Source organism: Bombina bombina, chromosome 7 (genome assembly GCF_027579735.1).
Source record: "Bombina bombina isolate aBomBom1 chromosome 7, aBomBom1.pri, whole genome shotgun sequence".
NCBI classification, from domain to species: domain Eukaryota; kingdom Metazoa; phylum Chordata; class Amphibia; order Anura; family Bombinatoridae; genus Bombina; species Bombina bombina.
Genome location: NC_069505.1, coordinates 568165984 through 568184521, shown reverse-complemented (window position 1 = coordinate 568184521; position 18538 = coordinate 568165984).

Below are 18538 nucleotides of genomic sequence, written 5' to 3'. Positions count from 1 at the left end.
AGAGTAGGTCTTTTCTAGATCGAGCTCATTGTGGGTTTTTTATCTCATACACTAAAATTGAAAACTGTGTTGATTGGTTTTAGATCTTTCATCTATCTATCTATCTATCTATCTATCTATTTATCTATTATTACTATACTTTATTTATGAAGTGCCAACATATTCGGCAGCGCTGTCCATGGGTATCTATCTATCTATCTATCTATCTATCTATCTATCTATCTATCTATCTGTCTGTTATCTATCTGTCTGTCTATCTGTACATATTCTCTCTCTCTCTCTCTCTCTATATATATATATATATATATATATATACTATATATATATATATATATATATATATACTGTATATACGGTATATAAATATATAGAATATATATATATATATATCAAATTATTTATAGCCATGCCATGAAATATTGCAATATTATACAAATAAATTATAATATTTTTATATATTTTATATATTCATACGAAAAAAGCTATATAGAGTTATGTATGTGTCTACAGCAAACACATAACAGTTGTCAGACACAAACTCTAAAGGCCTTGAAACTTGTGATTGCTCTCTAAATTATATATCTTTGAATCTTATTGTATTGTAAGTGTTAGCTCTTATTGTCACATAACTGAATGAGTCAGACTAAGTTATGCCCTATATATTTAGATTCTTTATAAAATATGCTTAATATATTTACATCATCATTACATTATTCATATGTAATTATGTATTTGTATAAGTTTATATATACATTTTATTTATTGATTTGCTAAGAAATTCAACAAGATTTTATCATAAATTCACTGAATGTAAAACTAATTGAGACTGCAATAATTGAAAAATTAAGTCACTTACATAGATACTATCTATCTATCTATCTATCTATCTATCTATCTATCTATCTATCTATATATCTATCTATCATCTATATGTATCTCTCTCTCTCTCTCTCTTTCATCTATCATCTATCTATCATCTATCTATCTATCTATCTATCTATCTATCTATCTATCTCTCATCTCTCTCTTTCTCTCTCTTTCTCTCTCTCTCTCTCTCTCTCTCTCTCTCTCTCTATCTATCTATCTATCTTTCTGTCTGTCTATACATATAATATGTTATATATATAAACATATTATGATATATATCCACACCACAGAATATATGCAACATTACACCATTAAATTACATTAAAGGGACATTCTAGCCAAAAACTTTCTTTCATGCTTTAGAAAGAGCATGCTATTTTAAACAGTTTTCTAATTTACTTCTGTTATCTCATTTGCTTCATTCTCGTGATATACTTGGTTGAAAAGCATATATATGCTCAGTATCTGCTGATTGGTGGCTGCACTTAGGTGCCTCTTGTTATTGGCTCACCCATGTGCATTGCTATTTCTTCAACAAGGGATATCTAAAGAATGAAGCAAATTAGATAATAGAAGTAAATTGGAATGTTGTTTAAAATTGTATTCTCTATCTGAATCATGAAAGAAATATTTTGGGTTTCATGACCCTTTAATAATATATATTCATACATATGAAAAAAGCTATATAATGTTGTGTATGAGTCTACAGCAAACACATTACAGTTGTCAAACACAAACTCTAAAGGCTAAAGGGCTTGAAACTTTTGAGTGTATCCATTCAACGAATTACAATAAGACCTTTATGGGCTCCATGTACTAAGCCGTCAATTCATCCGTCATTTTAGACGCGGATAAACTCGCCGTTACTCGCCGCGGGCGAAATGGTGTCCGCTGTCACTATGTACTAATAATCCCCCAATAAATAGACAAGTCTAGCCCGCCGCGAGCAGTGGCGGATTATTGATAAATTTGACGTCTCGCTCGCCGCGACTAAGCTGATGTACTTTTAACTTTCAGTTGAATTGTCTGGCCAATTATTAACACGTGACATGCAAGGTGTCACGAACATCATAGTAGTCGCGGGAATAGAATTTTGCTCCTATAAAAGTTCAACTTATCTAAACAACTTTATTATTGTTCTAAATTTTTTGAAGAGTGATAACAGCGTTATTTTTGTAATATTTATTTACAATTTGGATATGGCTTCATCTGGATCTGATAATATATAAATATTAATATAAAAATAATTATAAAGATTGACAACTATACAATACAAATTTAAAATATAGATTACTCTTTAATTACAGTCGACAAATTTGGCGCAATTTATGTACATGGAAATGAGAGACAAATTAGACGCCAGTTATGCTGTACAATGCTGATATTACTGCCTTTTATATATGTCTAGACTGGCGTCTAGATTGACTTTCCTATTGTTTTGTACCTTGCCCGCCACCTAAAAGGTGGCGAGGCAAAAATAACGAGGTGGGAGCGGAAATTGTAGCGAGCGGACAAATAGATTTTTTAGTACATTCGTTTTTGGCGAGTTGGTGGTCAAATGTGTCTAATTACAGTGAAAAATGGAGCGGTAGCGAGGTTTGGCGGATAAGTACGCTCGCAATTTTAAAGATGCGAGTTTTAACATAATTGACGGCTTTGTACATATCAGTTTGCGAATTTTGACGCGAGATTTGTTGCGGGTAGCTCGCTGACTGCTTAGTACATGGAGCCCTATGTATGATTTGTTACTTTGTGGAGTCAGACAGTATTCACTTTGTGGAGTCAGACACGTGTATATATATATATATATATATATATATATATATATACACACACACACACATATACAGTATATATATTTGCTCTTATTGTTGCAGAACTACAGAGTTTTGAAATAATTTTTGTACTTTATATTTTGGTATTATATTATGATATATATATTATTCATTTGTATATTTAGGTGCTAATCATGTCCACACAATTTATCATATGAACACAGAATTTTAAACTTTTAGATAAATTAAAGTGATGCTCCAATAATTAGATATGTAATATATCAGTAAAACTAAATCCCATACATTGACATAATTTACTTTATTTACTGGATGATTGCAGACAGTTTTCACAGTTGACCAAATCCCATTTACATTGGAAATGTTTCCACTATATAAAACATTCAAATAATCATATAGAAATGCAATTGTAGGTGGTAGAACATTAATATTAATATATAATATACAGCTGGAAAACCCTTTATTCAAACTGCTTGGAACTAGAAAAGCTTTAGATTTTGGAATAGTTTGGATTTTAGAATATTTACATCTGTAAAATGGAACAGTTTGGAGAGGGGATGGGACCAAGTGTAAGCAACAATATTTTATGTAATTTAGACAATATTTACATTTCATAATACAGCATATACATGTAATTCTAGGTCGTTTTATATAGGTTTTTTTATAACTGTTACTTTAGGAAGGGAAAATTGTATTTTTTGATTTTTTTTTTTAATGTTAGTGAAAAAGTTTGGATTTTAGAATAATTTTGGATTTGGAAATTTTGGATTTGGAAATTTATAACCAGCACATAGGACAATACATGATGTTTGCCATGTTGGTATGCTGATAAATGCTTATTCTCCATAAAAAAAAAAAATTGAAGTGATTGTAGAAAATCTATATAATATTTGTATTTAAAAAAACAACAACAAAAAAAACAACACAATTTGAGGATTTATTTACAAAGGACATACATTAAAAAGGGACACTGAACCCTTTTTTTTTTTTCTTTCGTTATTCAGATAGATCATGCAATTTTAAGCAACTTTCTAATTTACTCGTATTATCAATTTTCCTTCATTCTCTTGCTATCTTTATTTGAAAAAGAAGGCATCTAAGCTTTTTTTTTTGTTTATTACTCTGGACAGCACTTTTTTTATTGGTGGATGAATTTATTCACCAATCAGCAAGGACAACCCAGGTTGTTCACCAAAAATGGGCCGGCGTTTAAACTTACATTCTTGCATTTCAAATAAAGATACCAAGAGAATAAAGAAAATTTGATAATAGGAGTAATTTAGAAAGTTGCTTAACATGTCATGCTCTATCTGAATCACGAAAGAAAAAATTTGGGTTCAGTGTCCCTTTAAAGTACAAAATATACAACAAGCTCAGAGGAGAGCAGTCTTATCAGACCTTTACTGCACACAGGGTCAGAGGTATAAACAGGCACAAGAAGTATACAACAAGGTATCTACAGCCAGAGGTTGTACTAAGGATACAGACTATTTAGAGTGCTGCCACGGATTATAATTCTAGAGCACTGTATGTATAAATTACACACATACATTGTATATAACAAACTGCAGATGCACAAAATAAACTTCAAAGCCACAGTGTTTTCCTAGCGTAACAGTCACTATATAAAAGACTAAAATATCATATCTCCAATGTTGTTGAAAGATGATCTGCTGCTAGGATAATAAAACCATTCTAATTTATTGCCATTTTATAAATATACACATATATATATTGTTATATATATATATATATATATATATATATATATATATATATATATATATATATATATATACATATATATATATATATACACCCCAGTGTTCACTTACCTTTATATTAATGCAGCAGTAGAACCAAACAGCAAGTGGAACAGAAATCCGGAATTTCTGCTGTGCATAAGAAGGCTTCGCTGTGACAGTAGAACTCATGGGCACCAGCACTAAGAAAAAAAAATCTACTCATTGCTGAACACGGATGGGCTTTTATTGAGCGCTGGTCCGTGTACACACGCAGTGACATCATCATGGGGGATAGAGCATGCGCAACCAGAGTAGCCGTACGTAAAAAAAATAATTCAAGCGTTATAGGTAATAAAATACACAACCCGACATTTAAAAAAAAAAAATTGCTGACAAAGAAAACGATCTATAATGATTTCTCATAATTTTTTTGCAATCTATTTCTTTTAAAATGTATTTACAGTTTGGGTAAACTGTCCCTTTAAATAGAAGATACAATTTAAAAATTGTTTTATTCAATGCTCTATCTGAATCATGACAGAAACATTTTGGGTTCCATGTCCCTTTAATGGGAAAATATTATAAAAGTTTAATGTTCATAAAAACAAACAAACAATTGAATCTAACATGTTAATAAATAATAATGCTTCACACTCACCAGTTAGGCTTATCCCGTGCTGCGCTGTTTGTGTCCAGGATGAGTTTTTATTAGTTTTCTTAATATCTGGGGATGTGTCCTATAGTGAACAGAACCTCATAGGATCAATTTGTTTGTTTTTTTAATTGCCCATAATTGTTATCATCTAATAAAGTTTTGTACAGTTTTACAGACAGTGAAGAAACGGTCAGCTGCAGATTGCATATTCTTTTGATAATAACACTGATTTTTAGGGCTGCTAACAAGTAAATATGTCAGGATTATTTGAAAATGTGACTACTGCTTATTAGCTTATAAATAACTGTCACAAGCAGTTATGACAATTGCAAACAATAACTCATTTTTGTTATTTGTTGCATTTAACTAAAAACAATTAAAGAGCTGTCCCTTTAACAAACAATGTTTAAATAAATACACACAAACTTGGTTAAAAGCAGTCCCTTTAACAAACAATGTTTAAATAAATACACACAAATTTGGTTAAGAGCAGTACCTTTAGCAAACAATGTTTAAATAAAACACACAAGCTTGATTTAGAGCGATCCCTTTAACAAACAATGTTTAAATAAATACACACAAACTTGGTTAAAAGCAGTCCCTTTAACAAACAATGTTTAAATAAATACACACAAGCTTGGTTTAGAGCGATCCCTTTAACAAACAATGTTTAAATACATACACACAAACTTGGTTAAAAAGATAGAAAGGTAAAAAATAAACTTTGCATGGATGTTAAAGAATGCTGCTACTGTCTACCTGCATTTCCTGCATTTCCTCTCCTGCCTTGCATATCCTGCTGCTCATCTACTGCCCTGCATATCCTGCTGCTCCTCTCCTGCCTTTGCACATCCTGCTGCTCCTCTCCTGCCTTGCATATCCTGCTGCTCCTCTCCTGCCTTGCATATCCTGCTGCTCCTCTCCTGCCTTGCATATCCTGCTGCTCCTTTCCTGCCCTGCGTATCCTGCTGCTCCTCTACTGCCTTTGCACATCCTGCTGCTCCTCTCCTGCCTTGCATATCCTGCTGCTCCTCTCCTGCCCTGCATATCCTGCTGCTCCTCTACTGCCCTGCATATCCTGCTGCTCCTCTCCTGCCTTTGCACATACTGCTGCTCCTCTCCTGCCTTGCATATCCTGCTGCTCCTCTCCTGCCTTGTATATCCTGCTGCTCCTCTCCTGCCCTGCATATCCTGCTGCTCCTCTACTGCCCTGCATATCCTGCTGCTCCTCTCCTGCCTTTGCACATCCTGCTGCTCCTCTCCTGCCTTGCATATCCTGCTGCTCCTCTCATGCCTTGCATATCCTGCTGCTCCTCTCCTGCCCTGTATATCCTGCTGCTCCTCTCCTGCCATGCATATCCTGCTGCTCCTCTCCTGTCATGCATATCCTGCTGCTCCTCTCCCGCCATGCATATCCTGCTGCTCCTCTACTGCCTTGCATATCCTGCCGCTCCTCCCGGCCCTGTATATCCTGCTGCTCCTCTCTTGCCATGCATATCCTGTTAGCTCCTTTGAGGCCTGCATTTCCTGCTGCTCCTCTCCTGCCCTGTATATCCTGCTGCTCCTCTCCTGCCAGGTATATCCTGCTGCTCCTCTCCTGCCTTGCATATCCTGCCGCTCCTCTCCTGCCCTGTATATCCTGCTGCTCCTCTCCTGCCATGCATATCCTGTTAGCTCCTCTGAGGCCTGCATTTCCTTCTGCTCCTCTCCTGCCCTGTATATCCTGCTGCTCCTCTCCTGCCAGGCATATCCTGCTGCTCCTCTCCTGCCTTGCATATCCTGCTGCTCCTCTCCTGTCATGCATATCCTGCTGCTCCTCTCCTGCCATGCATATCCTGCTGCTCCTCTCCTGCCATGCATATCCTGCTGCTCCTCTACTGCCTTGCATATCCTGCTGCTCCTCTCCTGCCTTTGCACATCCTGCTGCTCCTCTCCTGCCCTGCATATCCTGCTGCTCCTCTCCTGCCTTGTATATCCTGCTGCTCCTCTTCTGCCATGCATATCCTGCTGCTCCTCTCCTGCCCTGTATATCCTGCTGCTCCTCTCCTGCCCTGTATATCCTGCTGCTCCTCTCCTGCCTTGCATATCCTGCTGCTCCTCTCCTGCCCTGTATATCCTGCTGCTCCTCTCCTGCCATCCATATCCTGCTGCTCCTCTCTTGCCTTGCATATACTGCTGCTCCTCTCCTGTCATGCATATCCTGCTGCTCCTCTCCTGCCTTGCATATCCTGCTGCTCCTCTCCTGCCCTGCATATCCTGCTGCTCCTTTCCTGCCCTGCATATCCTGTTAGCTCCTCTGAGGCCTGCATTTCCTGCTGCTCCTCTGAGGCCTGTGTTTCCTGCTGCTCCTCTACTGCCCTGCATACCATGCTGCTCCTCTACAGCGCTGCATATCCTGCTGTTCCTCTGAGGCCTGCATTTCCTGCTTCTCCTCTAAAGCTCAGAATATCCTGTTGATCCTCAGAGGCCCTGCATATCCTGCTGTTCCTCTCAGGCCCTGCATATCAAGTTTCTCCTCTAAAGCCCAGCACATCCTGCCACTTCTAGGAGGCCTTATTTTGCTGCTTCTCTACTGCCCTGCACAGCCTGCTGCTCCACTACTACCCGACATTCCTGCTGTTCCTCTACTGGCCCGCCTGTAACATTCTCTGATAAAACTATTTTATCATTGACTTGTAATATCATATAATATTGTGCACTATTGTAAGCACAGGGCTGGGAAATTGTGAAATATAATTAATCTCCATTATAAAATCCTTTTATATTTATACTATTTATTTAAAATGTGAAATTGTTTTACTTTCTATTGTCCCAAGAAGACATGAAGATTCCTTCAGAGTGAAATATTTGCTGAATAGTTTATCCTCAAAAAATATCTGCATGACATTGGCCAGAAATGGTCACAAGATAGCAAAGTTCCTTTTTGATTAGACTTATCTGACCTCTCTAACTACTAATTTCAGCAAACTCATTTAGAGAAAAACTTTAAACTTCTGTCTGTTTTACAAAATCTCAAAGAAGGTACCAACACAGGAATGTAGTAAGTAAGTGAGGATCAACTATTTCAAAGATATATATCATCTCTTATGAAATAGGCATTGGACATTGAAGAGGATTAACTGGGTCAAAAATCCATTCATTCTGAGTTAGAAGGAAATATGGGCGGGGTCAGGAATGTTCAGTGGGGGAGTCAGTGTGGATGGAGTCACATGTCTAGTGGGTGAAGCTTGGTGGTCCAGCCATTACTTGGTGGTTAGGGGTGTGGCTAGGTGGTCTGTGGGTGTTTTTTGGTAGGATGAACCCCCAGCAAAGATAGGGGCAATTTTGTCCTTCCTCCTCAGCTTAATGTAGGTGTAACCTGAATGAATGGGTGCACTGCCCCTTAAGTAGAGCTCTAGAACTGCCACAGAGAAGGTAATATTCACATGGGGTTTTAACCCAGTTATCACAAGATTTTCAAATGCATTCATAGAATGATTATAAGTCCCTACTATACATATAACTTGCATAAGGACACTTTGATAATAGAATTCTTGGAGCACATTTTTGCAGTTTCCCTTACTTTCTATGGAGTACATTCCAATTAATCAGAATTGTGAAAAGCATTGAATGGATTAATTTAATCTTTTCAAATTTGAACCCATTCCAAATAATTTAAAAAAAAAGAAAGTGATCTTACAATATCCCATTTACCTAATGCTTTCCAAATGTATTAGTGCTATAAAAACTCCAATAAATTGCATGTGAACATTCAACACTGCCATTCCAATCCATCAGAAAACATTAAAGCCATGGAGGAGATGAGGACATCTGCACGATATCTGCATACCATGTTCTGCGGGGGTCCAGGCTGAAGCAATCAATATTACTGAAGCTGACTGCTCTTTTATCCAAACAATGGCTCTTGAAAGAAGAAAAAAACGGAGGAAACAGGTATGCTAGATAATATTCCCGTGGGCATACCAAGGCATCTATTATGTTAGCCTTTGGATTTTTTGATCTTGCACAATACTGTGGAAGCTTGTGGTTTAAGTGAGAAGCCAATAGATCTATGTCTGGTAAACCCCATTTAGTCACGGATCAAAAATGTCCTAATGGAGAGACTACTCTCCTGGATGGACCAATTGATGGCTGAGGTAATGCTCCTCCTAGTTGTTCACACCTTGTATGTGAATTACTGATAGGAAGCAATCATACCTCTGTGCCTAAAACATAATTCGAGACACTTCCTGCATAGCCAGTGGACTGTGGATACCCCTAGATGATTTATGTAGGCCACCATGGTAATATTGTACTACTGGAAACAGATAAAGTTTTCCTCCTTCAATAGGGGCCAGGACTGAAGAGCCCAAAGAATTGATCGAAGATCCAGAATGTTGATTGGTAACCTCGCCTCTAGAGGAGACCAGACTCCTTGCAGTCTTTGAGAATTCCAGACCACCCCGCAGCCTAAAAGACTGGCATCCTTCATCACAATAGCCAATGACCAAAGAATGAAGGATGCTCTAAGGGTCAAAGAAGGACTTTGTGGCCATCAAGAGAGAGATTGTCGGTCAGATAAATCCAGAGCAATCTGTTGCTCCAAGTTTAGATAATTGTTTGACCACTGATTTAACATAGATAATTGAAGAGTTTGAAACTAGAAAAAGACAAAAGGAACTGTGTCTGAAGCAGCTACCACAAGACTCTCCACCTCCATGCACTGAGCTACTGATGGGAATGGAGAACTTTTCAAGGAGAAACATGCCTTCTGAAGCTTTATTTTGAGGGTTTCCATCACAAACAGGCAAATAAGGACTGAATCTATTATGACTCCTAGAAATGCTACCCTTTTAGCAGGATGCAATAAACTTTTGGGAACATTGATTCTCCAACCATGGTCTTGGAGAAAAGACAGAAGATTGTATGAGTAATAACGAGTGACAGGAAAGGGGCTTGCACCAGCATATTGTCCAGATATGGTGCAATTGAAATTCCCTGAGCTTTGTTGACCAACAACTATACCCCCAACACCTTTGTGAAGATACATGGAAGTGTGGCCAGACCAAACAGAAGAGCGATAAATTGGTAGTGTTTGTCTAGATATGCAAACTTAAGGAACTTATAGTGATCCTTGTGGATAGGGATGTGAAGACATGCATCCTTGAGGGCTATAGTAGCAATAAATTTAAACCGTAGGTTTAAGGGTAAAATTGTGCAAATAGTTTCCATTTTGAAAGTGGGAACCCTGGCAAACATGCTTGGGGCTTTCAAATCTAGGGGAGGTCTGTTACTCCCTTCCTTCTTTGGGATAATTAACAGATTAGAGTAAAAACCCTAACCCTGTTGAGACACCGGTACTAGCCAAGTTACTTCTATATCAACTAAATTCTGAACACATTGCATAAAGGCAGCCTCCTTTGAAGGACTTTTGGGAAAATGAGACAAAAGCAATTGTCCTTGAGGAGGCCTGTACCTGAAAGATTATCCTGTAGCCCTTGGAACCCTGGGTCCCTGGACTGAAAAGATTCTGGTATGGGGCCACACCTTCATGTAGATTTGATATTGGTTAGACTTCTTGGACTGCTTGTTCTTTGCCCATGAAGAACCAAGCTTTCTGGCTAGCTTGGAGGGCTCAGGCTTCTGAGAAGAGGAGGATTTTTGGTCTCCTGAGAAACAAAAGGAATAAAACCGATTACCTGGCCTTCTTTTACCTGAATTTCTTGTCCTGAGGGAGAAAAGCTAATTTCCCACCATGTTTCCCATACTTCCAGTATTATGTTCTGGAATGGGGTACATTTTATTACATTTGGAAGAAGGATCAAAAGGCACGCCTGGCTTTTTCCATTCCTTGGCTATATTGTCAGAGACCAAGTTAGGAACCTTAAATACCTTTGGATTTTTTGGTGAAGCCTTGAAAACAACATTTAAATGATTTACAGGTTTATTTTCAGCAGGTTTGTCTTCAGAAAGCCCCAGAGTTTTTAAAACATGATGTAGTAAATTACGGGATATGTTACACTTTAAATCTGAAAGTATTTTCAAATTCAGAATCAGTACAGGACCCTATTCACCCGATGACACTTCCCCATCAGAACAAGATGATTTTGCATCCTCAGAGTCAGAATTTCGAGGGGAAGAAGTTTGCACATCTACTTTAGGAGATTAAGGTAAATCCCCAGATTTGCGCTTACACTTACTTGGCTTGGGGATAACCATTAAATAATCTTCCACAACTTTGTGAATACTGGTTTTAAATTCAGAAGTGAAGTCAGTAGTAGCCCCCTGAGTGACATACATAGGACAAAACTCTCTATAGGAAGTAGAAGGTTGCAGCTGGTTTGTATGCAAAGTTTGAGGTACACAGCTCTGACAAAGTTGAGTGACCTGGAACACCGGAACAGACTTGCAAAACACACATAATAATGTAAAGAGAGGGTTATCAGTAGATGACTCCTCTAATATGTTAACATTGATATCAGTTTGGGCAGATTTAGGGGTATATTTATTAATGTGCGAGCTGACATGATACAATGTAGCCTATCATGTCCGCCGCACATCGATAAATGCAGACAGCATACACTGTTGGCATTTATCATTGCACCAGCAGTTCTTGTGAGCTGCTGGTGCAATGCTGCCCCCTGTAGATTTGCGGCCAATCAGCCGCTAGCAGGGGGTGTCAATCAACCCGATCGTATTTGATTGGGTTGATTTCTGTCCGCGGCCTCAGTGCAGGCGGACAGGCTATGGAGTCGAGGTCTTTAAACAAGGTGCCTCCATACGGAGCTTGGTTAATCGGCCCCTTAGTATGCTCCATAGTGTGTAATAGCAGAGTATGCAGAGACACTAAACATCCATATACACATAAACATACATATATACAAGGAAATGACAGATAGCTCTCAACACTAAGCCCAATAACCATCTGACACTAAAGGCTTTTAGACTGTAGCACAAGTAACACATATATAAATAAATAATGGGTTTTAAATAATCTTCTATTAAACATATATTTATCTTTTTAGGGAGACACTTAATATGGTTTTAGGGATTGTTTTCAATTAGTTTATAGAATGCATTATTATCATAACTACTGTGGATAACAATAATGAAATCTGGAACATTTAACCTCATCAAATCAGCATTTCAGGTTGGGGTTTATAAGGTGACACAACACGGACAGTAACATACTACTTGAGAAAGGCTGTTTTGATCAGTCAAAACGTGTAGCAGGCAGCACAGAAACTAAACTGCCTTGTTACTAAGCAATCAGACGCTCTAAGCACAGGAGCGGCATTGGTATAGTTTGCCACAACTCCATATAAACAGGTATAGGAACAGCTCCTATACCCTAATGGAAATATATACACTTCAGTTAGTATAGAAATATAGGTACAACAATAAAGCAATATTCATGACAAATAAACCCAGGAATAGAAAGGCAGGTACAACTGAAACCTCCATTTATAAGTTTATAACATCCTCCTAAAATATTGATAGTCCGCTCTTGGACCTATATGTAACAACTAGTATCACTGGAAGTAAGCTAGACTAAACTATAATGATATAGAGCCACTTTTGGGCCTGGTGACTTAATACACTTAATGTAAAGTGATTTATGATATATAAATAAGAGAAATTAGAGTTTAGAGCAGAAAAGCAAAAAAAAAGCAAAAAGCTGCTAGGTAATAATCCCAGATAATAAACTGGGATTTTTTTTTAAATTTGAGATAAATTAACAACTGATATTTTAAATAATACCAACAATGGGAGTATATTCATATATCTTAATGTACAAGAATATAATGATTAATTTGCTTTTAAGCAATAGATTCCGCCAACATACTACAGATGTACCCACACTAGCTAAGTTAAAATGCTGATGCACCTGATAGCGTCTTCTTAGCAAGTATTACATGTTATGAAATGACTAAGGCGTTATGAGTATTGTTGCTTCAAACTATTATTCAGAGTCCCTCCAACCCTTCGCCAGCTAAGAGAAGGAAGGTAGGGTTTTTTATGATCTATTAAAACATATAAAATATAAGAACCTATGGTAACAAAATCGCCATCGGTCATGGTAGTAATGAAAAATTGTGGGTTACACAAAATTAACATATAGCCAATATGCAGCATAATTATATAACTTGATAATAGTATAGCACAAATAACAAACAAAGTACATTCTTATGCCACATAAAATAGACTACTGATATTAGAGCATTGTGTAATATATATCTAATTCCTATAGTGTAGCCATATATTTGAATGGATATATGGAGATTCAGAATGGACTTGGCAGGACTACAGAAATAGCAATATTAGGACATGTATGTAGCCACCTAAAGGATTGGCCAAAGGAGACACTGGTGTTTTAATAACTGGATGTATTTAACGTTTGCTTGACCAAATCAACTTTCCTTCAAATCCGAGTGAAGTAAATATATGTTAGACCAGTGTTGCGCTATTGAGTGTAGTTAGTCACTTACATTAGTTGTTAGGGAGTGAAAGGACTCTCATAGATTAGAAGAGACTCATACAAAGCCCAGATAGACAATACAAAGCTTTTGTTCCATCCAATATTAACTGCATTTGCTTGCACTTATGATAGTGGGAATTGAGGCTTACAATTATCATGAGGTTGTATAATGAAATAGGAAATAGCATAATCTAAGTAGAGCTGAACAGACTAGGCTAAGAGGCATCCAATAAGGAATACAGTGCTCCGAAAATAATCTCATAAACTATTTAATGTCACTCAAATATTCTTTAAACAACCCCCCAGCCCTCAGCATTAAGAAGACAAGTATAACTAAGTACTAGTGATATAAAAGGAGTACAAAGTTCCCCATTTGTGTCCAATTTGAATTTAGATTGTTCATGCCCTCAAAGAATTAACACGTTAAATCCTCTTGCAAAAATCCCTAAATCGAGTATGGGTGTATAGCGATTTGTCCCCAACCAGTGATCAGGTATTACACTGGAGCTCACCCTATGCCTTTTCTGAGTCCGCCATAGATGTCATCGCAGAAGGTGAACTGAGTCATCCTTCTCCAACATTGATTGACAGGGACACTCTGGCTCTGGGACTTCGTAGCCTCCTCAACATAAAGTACCTTAGTGTATGTCAGTCCTAGACCACGGGAGTCGGCCACATCCCCCCGGCCTCAGGACAAAGCTAAGGTATGCACATCCGCGCCTCTCCTGAAATATGGGCTAGAAAAAGGTAAGTAATAGAGCTCTGTGTCCAGGCTTTGTAGGAACATTTCACTGAGATCCCTGTTCGTGTTGTTGCCTGAAGACCGGCTAGCAGAGTGATGCATTACCTTAGGGGCATCTAGCCCTTTGCGGTTAGCTGAAGTGACCTTGTAGACAATCTTATCTCAGGGTAAAGTCCCGAAGGCTGTTGCAGTGACATCATCGTTATGGCTGCCTCCCGACTCGTGTTTCTTATGGTTGCAGTAAGGTCCGCCATGTAGTCATCCATTTTAGATGAAAATCGTAGCAGCAATGCCTGTATGAGTTTACACTGCTCCTCCATGTTAAATGTTAGTTTTTCTATGTTATCAAGTTGTCTGATATGGACTGAATTATCTCACTCCTGGGAGGTAGGGAAGAGGCTTGACTTCTCTGCACTAGGCCGCATCCTTAGATTATGATAGTCCGGAACTGGGCTCAGTACTCATGCATTGTGCAGTAAGTATATCAATCCCTTCAGAAAAGCTTCCCCTATCAAATGATCAAATGTGTCACATCCAGAGCTCAATAGGAATCTGAAAAATTGATACAGCTTAACTTGATATCTCTTAATATTTTCTGTTATGATATACCCTATTAGTAATACATTGTCATGTCTAAATCCATTCCACCTTACACAGCATATCTAACCTGTCATACCACCTTTTATTTCAATCAAGCTGTTCAGGTTTCCCTATTTAATCTCCTTGTAACCAAGATGCATTGCTGGTTTATTGAAGTTTATTGCCAAAGTAAAGCAGCTCAACTCCTTACCTTGAGTACCAAAACAAAGTTCTCCTGATCAGAGAAATCTTTTTCGTTGCAAGCAGCTTCTGCTTCAAGCTGCCACAGCCGCTGACGTCACCGCAGCGCCGAATCACGCTACCGCTCTAACCGCAACTCTCCCTGTCTAAACAGACAGCCTACAGACTCCCAGCTACACGGAGCCATAACCACGCTGCACGCTCACTATTTAGTGCAAGGATTCTACATACCTGCATCTGGGATTCCTCTCACTGGCTCTGCTTCTGAATTAAGGTTCTGTATATAAAGTGCTTAAGTTTGTGTTTACTCAATTGACATTACTCTTTAAACAACAGTTGATGTGAACGGTAACGCCCCTGTTTGTATCTGTGCAGTCTGGGTTCCATAATTCACCTTTCTCCAGTGAAGCTGACATAACAGACATTTACTATCTAAGTACAACTCTTAAGTTTCCTATTGCACAATATAAGACCTGCCTAAGATAAAGCTCATTAGTACTACTCATATTACTGCGTCTTATCTCAGAGGCTAAATTATCACAAGTGATTAAGTTAGTGTTTTCTAACTAGCAAGCACACTTAGTAACTTGTAACACTCCACAATTATTTATCCTGCTTATAGGTCTTAAATATTTACATAACTACTTGCTGAATATCACAGATCAATACATAATAAACCAGCCCTATTAAAATGGAGCCTTCTGATGTGACCCCACAACTACACAGCCTTAACCAACGTTTAGATAATCTGACCCAGGCTTTTAGAGAGCTACAAGTAGAGAACCAGAGCCTTAAAGCCTGTTTAAGGGAAGTTTTATCTAACAGAAATACCAGAAATGACCACCAGGCTGAACCTCAGGTCTCATACCCAGAGAAATTTTCTGGTGATCGCTCCACTTTCAGACAGTTTAGAAATGCCTGTCTACTATTGTTTGACTTGCGTCCCAGGACCTATGCGACTGACCGGAGCAAGGTGCTTACTATATTGTCCTACTTGAGGGGAGAACCTAGGGCCTGGGCAGATTCATTTTATGAGACCCAGGATCCTATCCTAAACTCTTTAGATGCATTCCTCAAAGCTTTGTCTACCCTCTATGACGACCCCTATCGGCAAGTTACTGCAGAAGGTAAACTCAGAAACCTCAGGCAGCTAAAAACACCGGTAGAGGAGTATATCACCCGCTTTAAGATCTGGGCCAGGGATTCCCTCTGGAATGAGGTCTCTTTAAAAAAACAGTATCGCCTAGGATTGGCGGAGGACATTAAGGATGAACTAGCCAGGGTAGGCATACCAGACCGCCTTGAAGAGTTATACGCTCTTACTATCACTATAGACCGTAGGCTTAGGGAGAGGAGACAAGAAAGAAATCCTTCTACTACTCCTGTACACAGGGTATTACCCACACCTCCTACTTCCAGTTCTTCTGCGGAACAACCTATGGATATCAGTTTCCTCAGAGGACCTCTTTCCCCACAAGAGAAGGCTAGACGCCGTACACTCAATCTCTGTATGTATTGTGGGGGGACTGAACATACAGTTAAAGAATGTCCTTTACTTTCAAAGCAGAAGTTAGGTAAGGCACTCACAACTAAACATTGCTTACATACAAAAAACTTATCTACCACCTATCTTACTTTACCCTTACTCTTGCAGTGGGATCGTCACAGAATAAACTGTAACGCCATGATTGACACCGGAGCATGTGCAAACTTTATTGATTTAAGTTTAGTTGAAGTTAATAAAATACCTTTTTTGTTCAAAAGCACACCTTTGCCTCTTAAAGTCATTGATGGTACACCACTAGCATCAGGTCCAGTCTCTCAACAAACCAGTCCTCTCCTTGTTACCTCTACTTCTGGCCATTCTGAGACTATCTCTTTCGATATCATCTCCTTTCCAATATATCCTATCGTTCTGGGTATCTCTTGGCTCAAAAAACACCAACCTACGGTTTATTGGGATTCTCTCACCTTATCCTTCTCATCACCTTACTGTACTTCCACGTGTTTTCCTAATTCCCACTTGCTTTCCACAACTACTCCTACCATTCCTTCTCCATATCTCGACTTTTCTGAGGTTTTCAACAAAAAGGAGGCTGAGACATTGCCTCCACATAGGCCTTACGATTGCCCCATAGACCTTCTCCCTGGGGTAACCATACCCTATGGTCATATTTATCCCCTCTCAAGACCCGAATTAATCCATCTAAAGTCCTACATTGATGAGAATTTAAAGAAGGGGTTTATTCGACCATCCACTTCCCCTGCCGGAGCCGGCGAATTTTTTGTTAAAAACAAGGATGGGTCCTTACGTCCCATAATTGATTATCGGGAACTCAATAAGCGTACTGTAAAGAACCGATACCCACTACCTCTCATCCCAGAATTGATTGAGAGGTTAAGAGGCGCAACTATATTCACGAAACTGGATCTTAGGGGCGCCTACAACCTTGTTAGAATAAGGGCCGGAGACGAGTGGCTGACGGCATTTAGGACCAGGTATGGTCTTTTCGAGTATACCGTTATGCCGTTCGGTCTCTGCAATGCTCCGGCAACATTACAAAACTTCATTAATGATATCTTTAGGGATATCCTTGACACTTTTCTGGTGGTCTACCTTGACGACATCCTAATCTACTCTTCTACCTACTCAGAACATATCAATCACATCAGGCTTGTACTATCTAGACTACAGACACACAAATTGTATGTTAAGCTGGAAAAATGCCTTTTCCATGTCAGTCAGGTTTCCTTCTTGGGCTACAATATTAGTAAAAGTAACATAATGATGGAGGAGAGTAAAATCACAGCTATCACCTCCTGGCCAAGACCCTCTAATATAAAAGACGTCCAACGATTCTTAGGCTTTGCAAATTTTTACAGACGGTTCATTAAAGATTTTGCAGCCATCACCAAACCCCTCACTAATCTAACCAAAACCTCTTCACCCTTTCTATGGACTTCCCAGGCACAGAACACCTTTGATCTCCTAAAATCACGGTTTATCACATCCCCAGTTCTACAATTACCTAATAGCAAAGCTCAGTTTGTCCTAGAGGTGGATGCGTCAGACTACGCTATCGGCTCTGTTCTCTCACAAAAAGCTTCTCCAAACGACTCACTCCATCCAGTATGTTACTTTTCCAGGCTACTGACACCAGCGGAGTTGAACTATCCGGTTGGTGAAAAGGAGCTTTTGGCCATTAAGTCATCTTTCGACCAGTGGAGACACCTATTGGAGGGCGCAGAGCAACCCATAGTGAGTTACACAGATCATAAGAACTTGCAATACCTCCAGATCAACCGCACGCTCTCAGCCCATCAGCTCCGCTGGAGTCTTTACTTTTCCCGATTCTCCTACACCATCACTTACCGTCCTGGAACAAAAAACGGAAAGGCTGACGCCCTCTCTCGTAAGGATCCTAGACTCCAGACAGCCCCATCCTACTCAACTATTATCCCCAAGACCCACATCATAGGTCTCCTCTCCAAGGATTT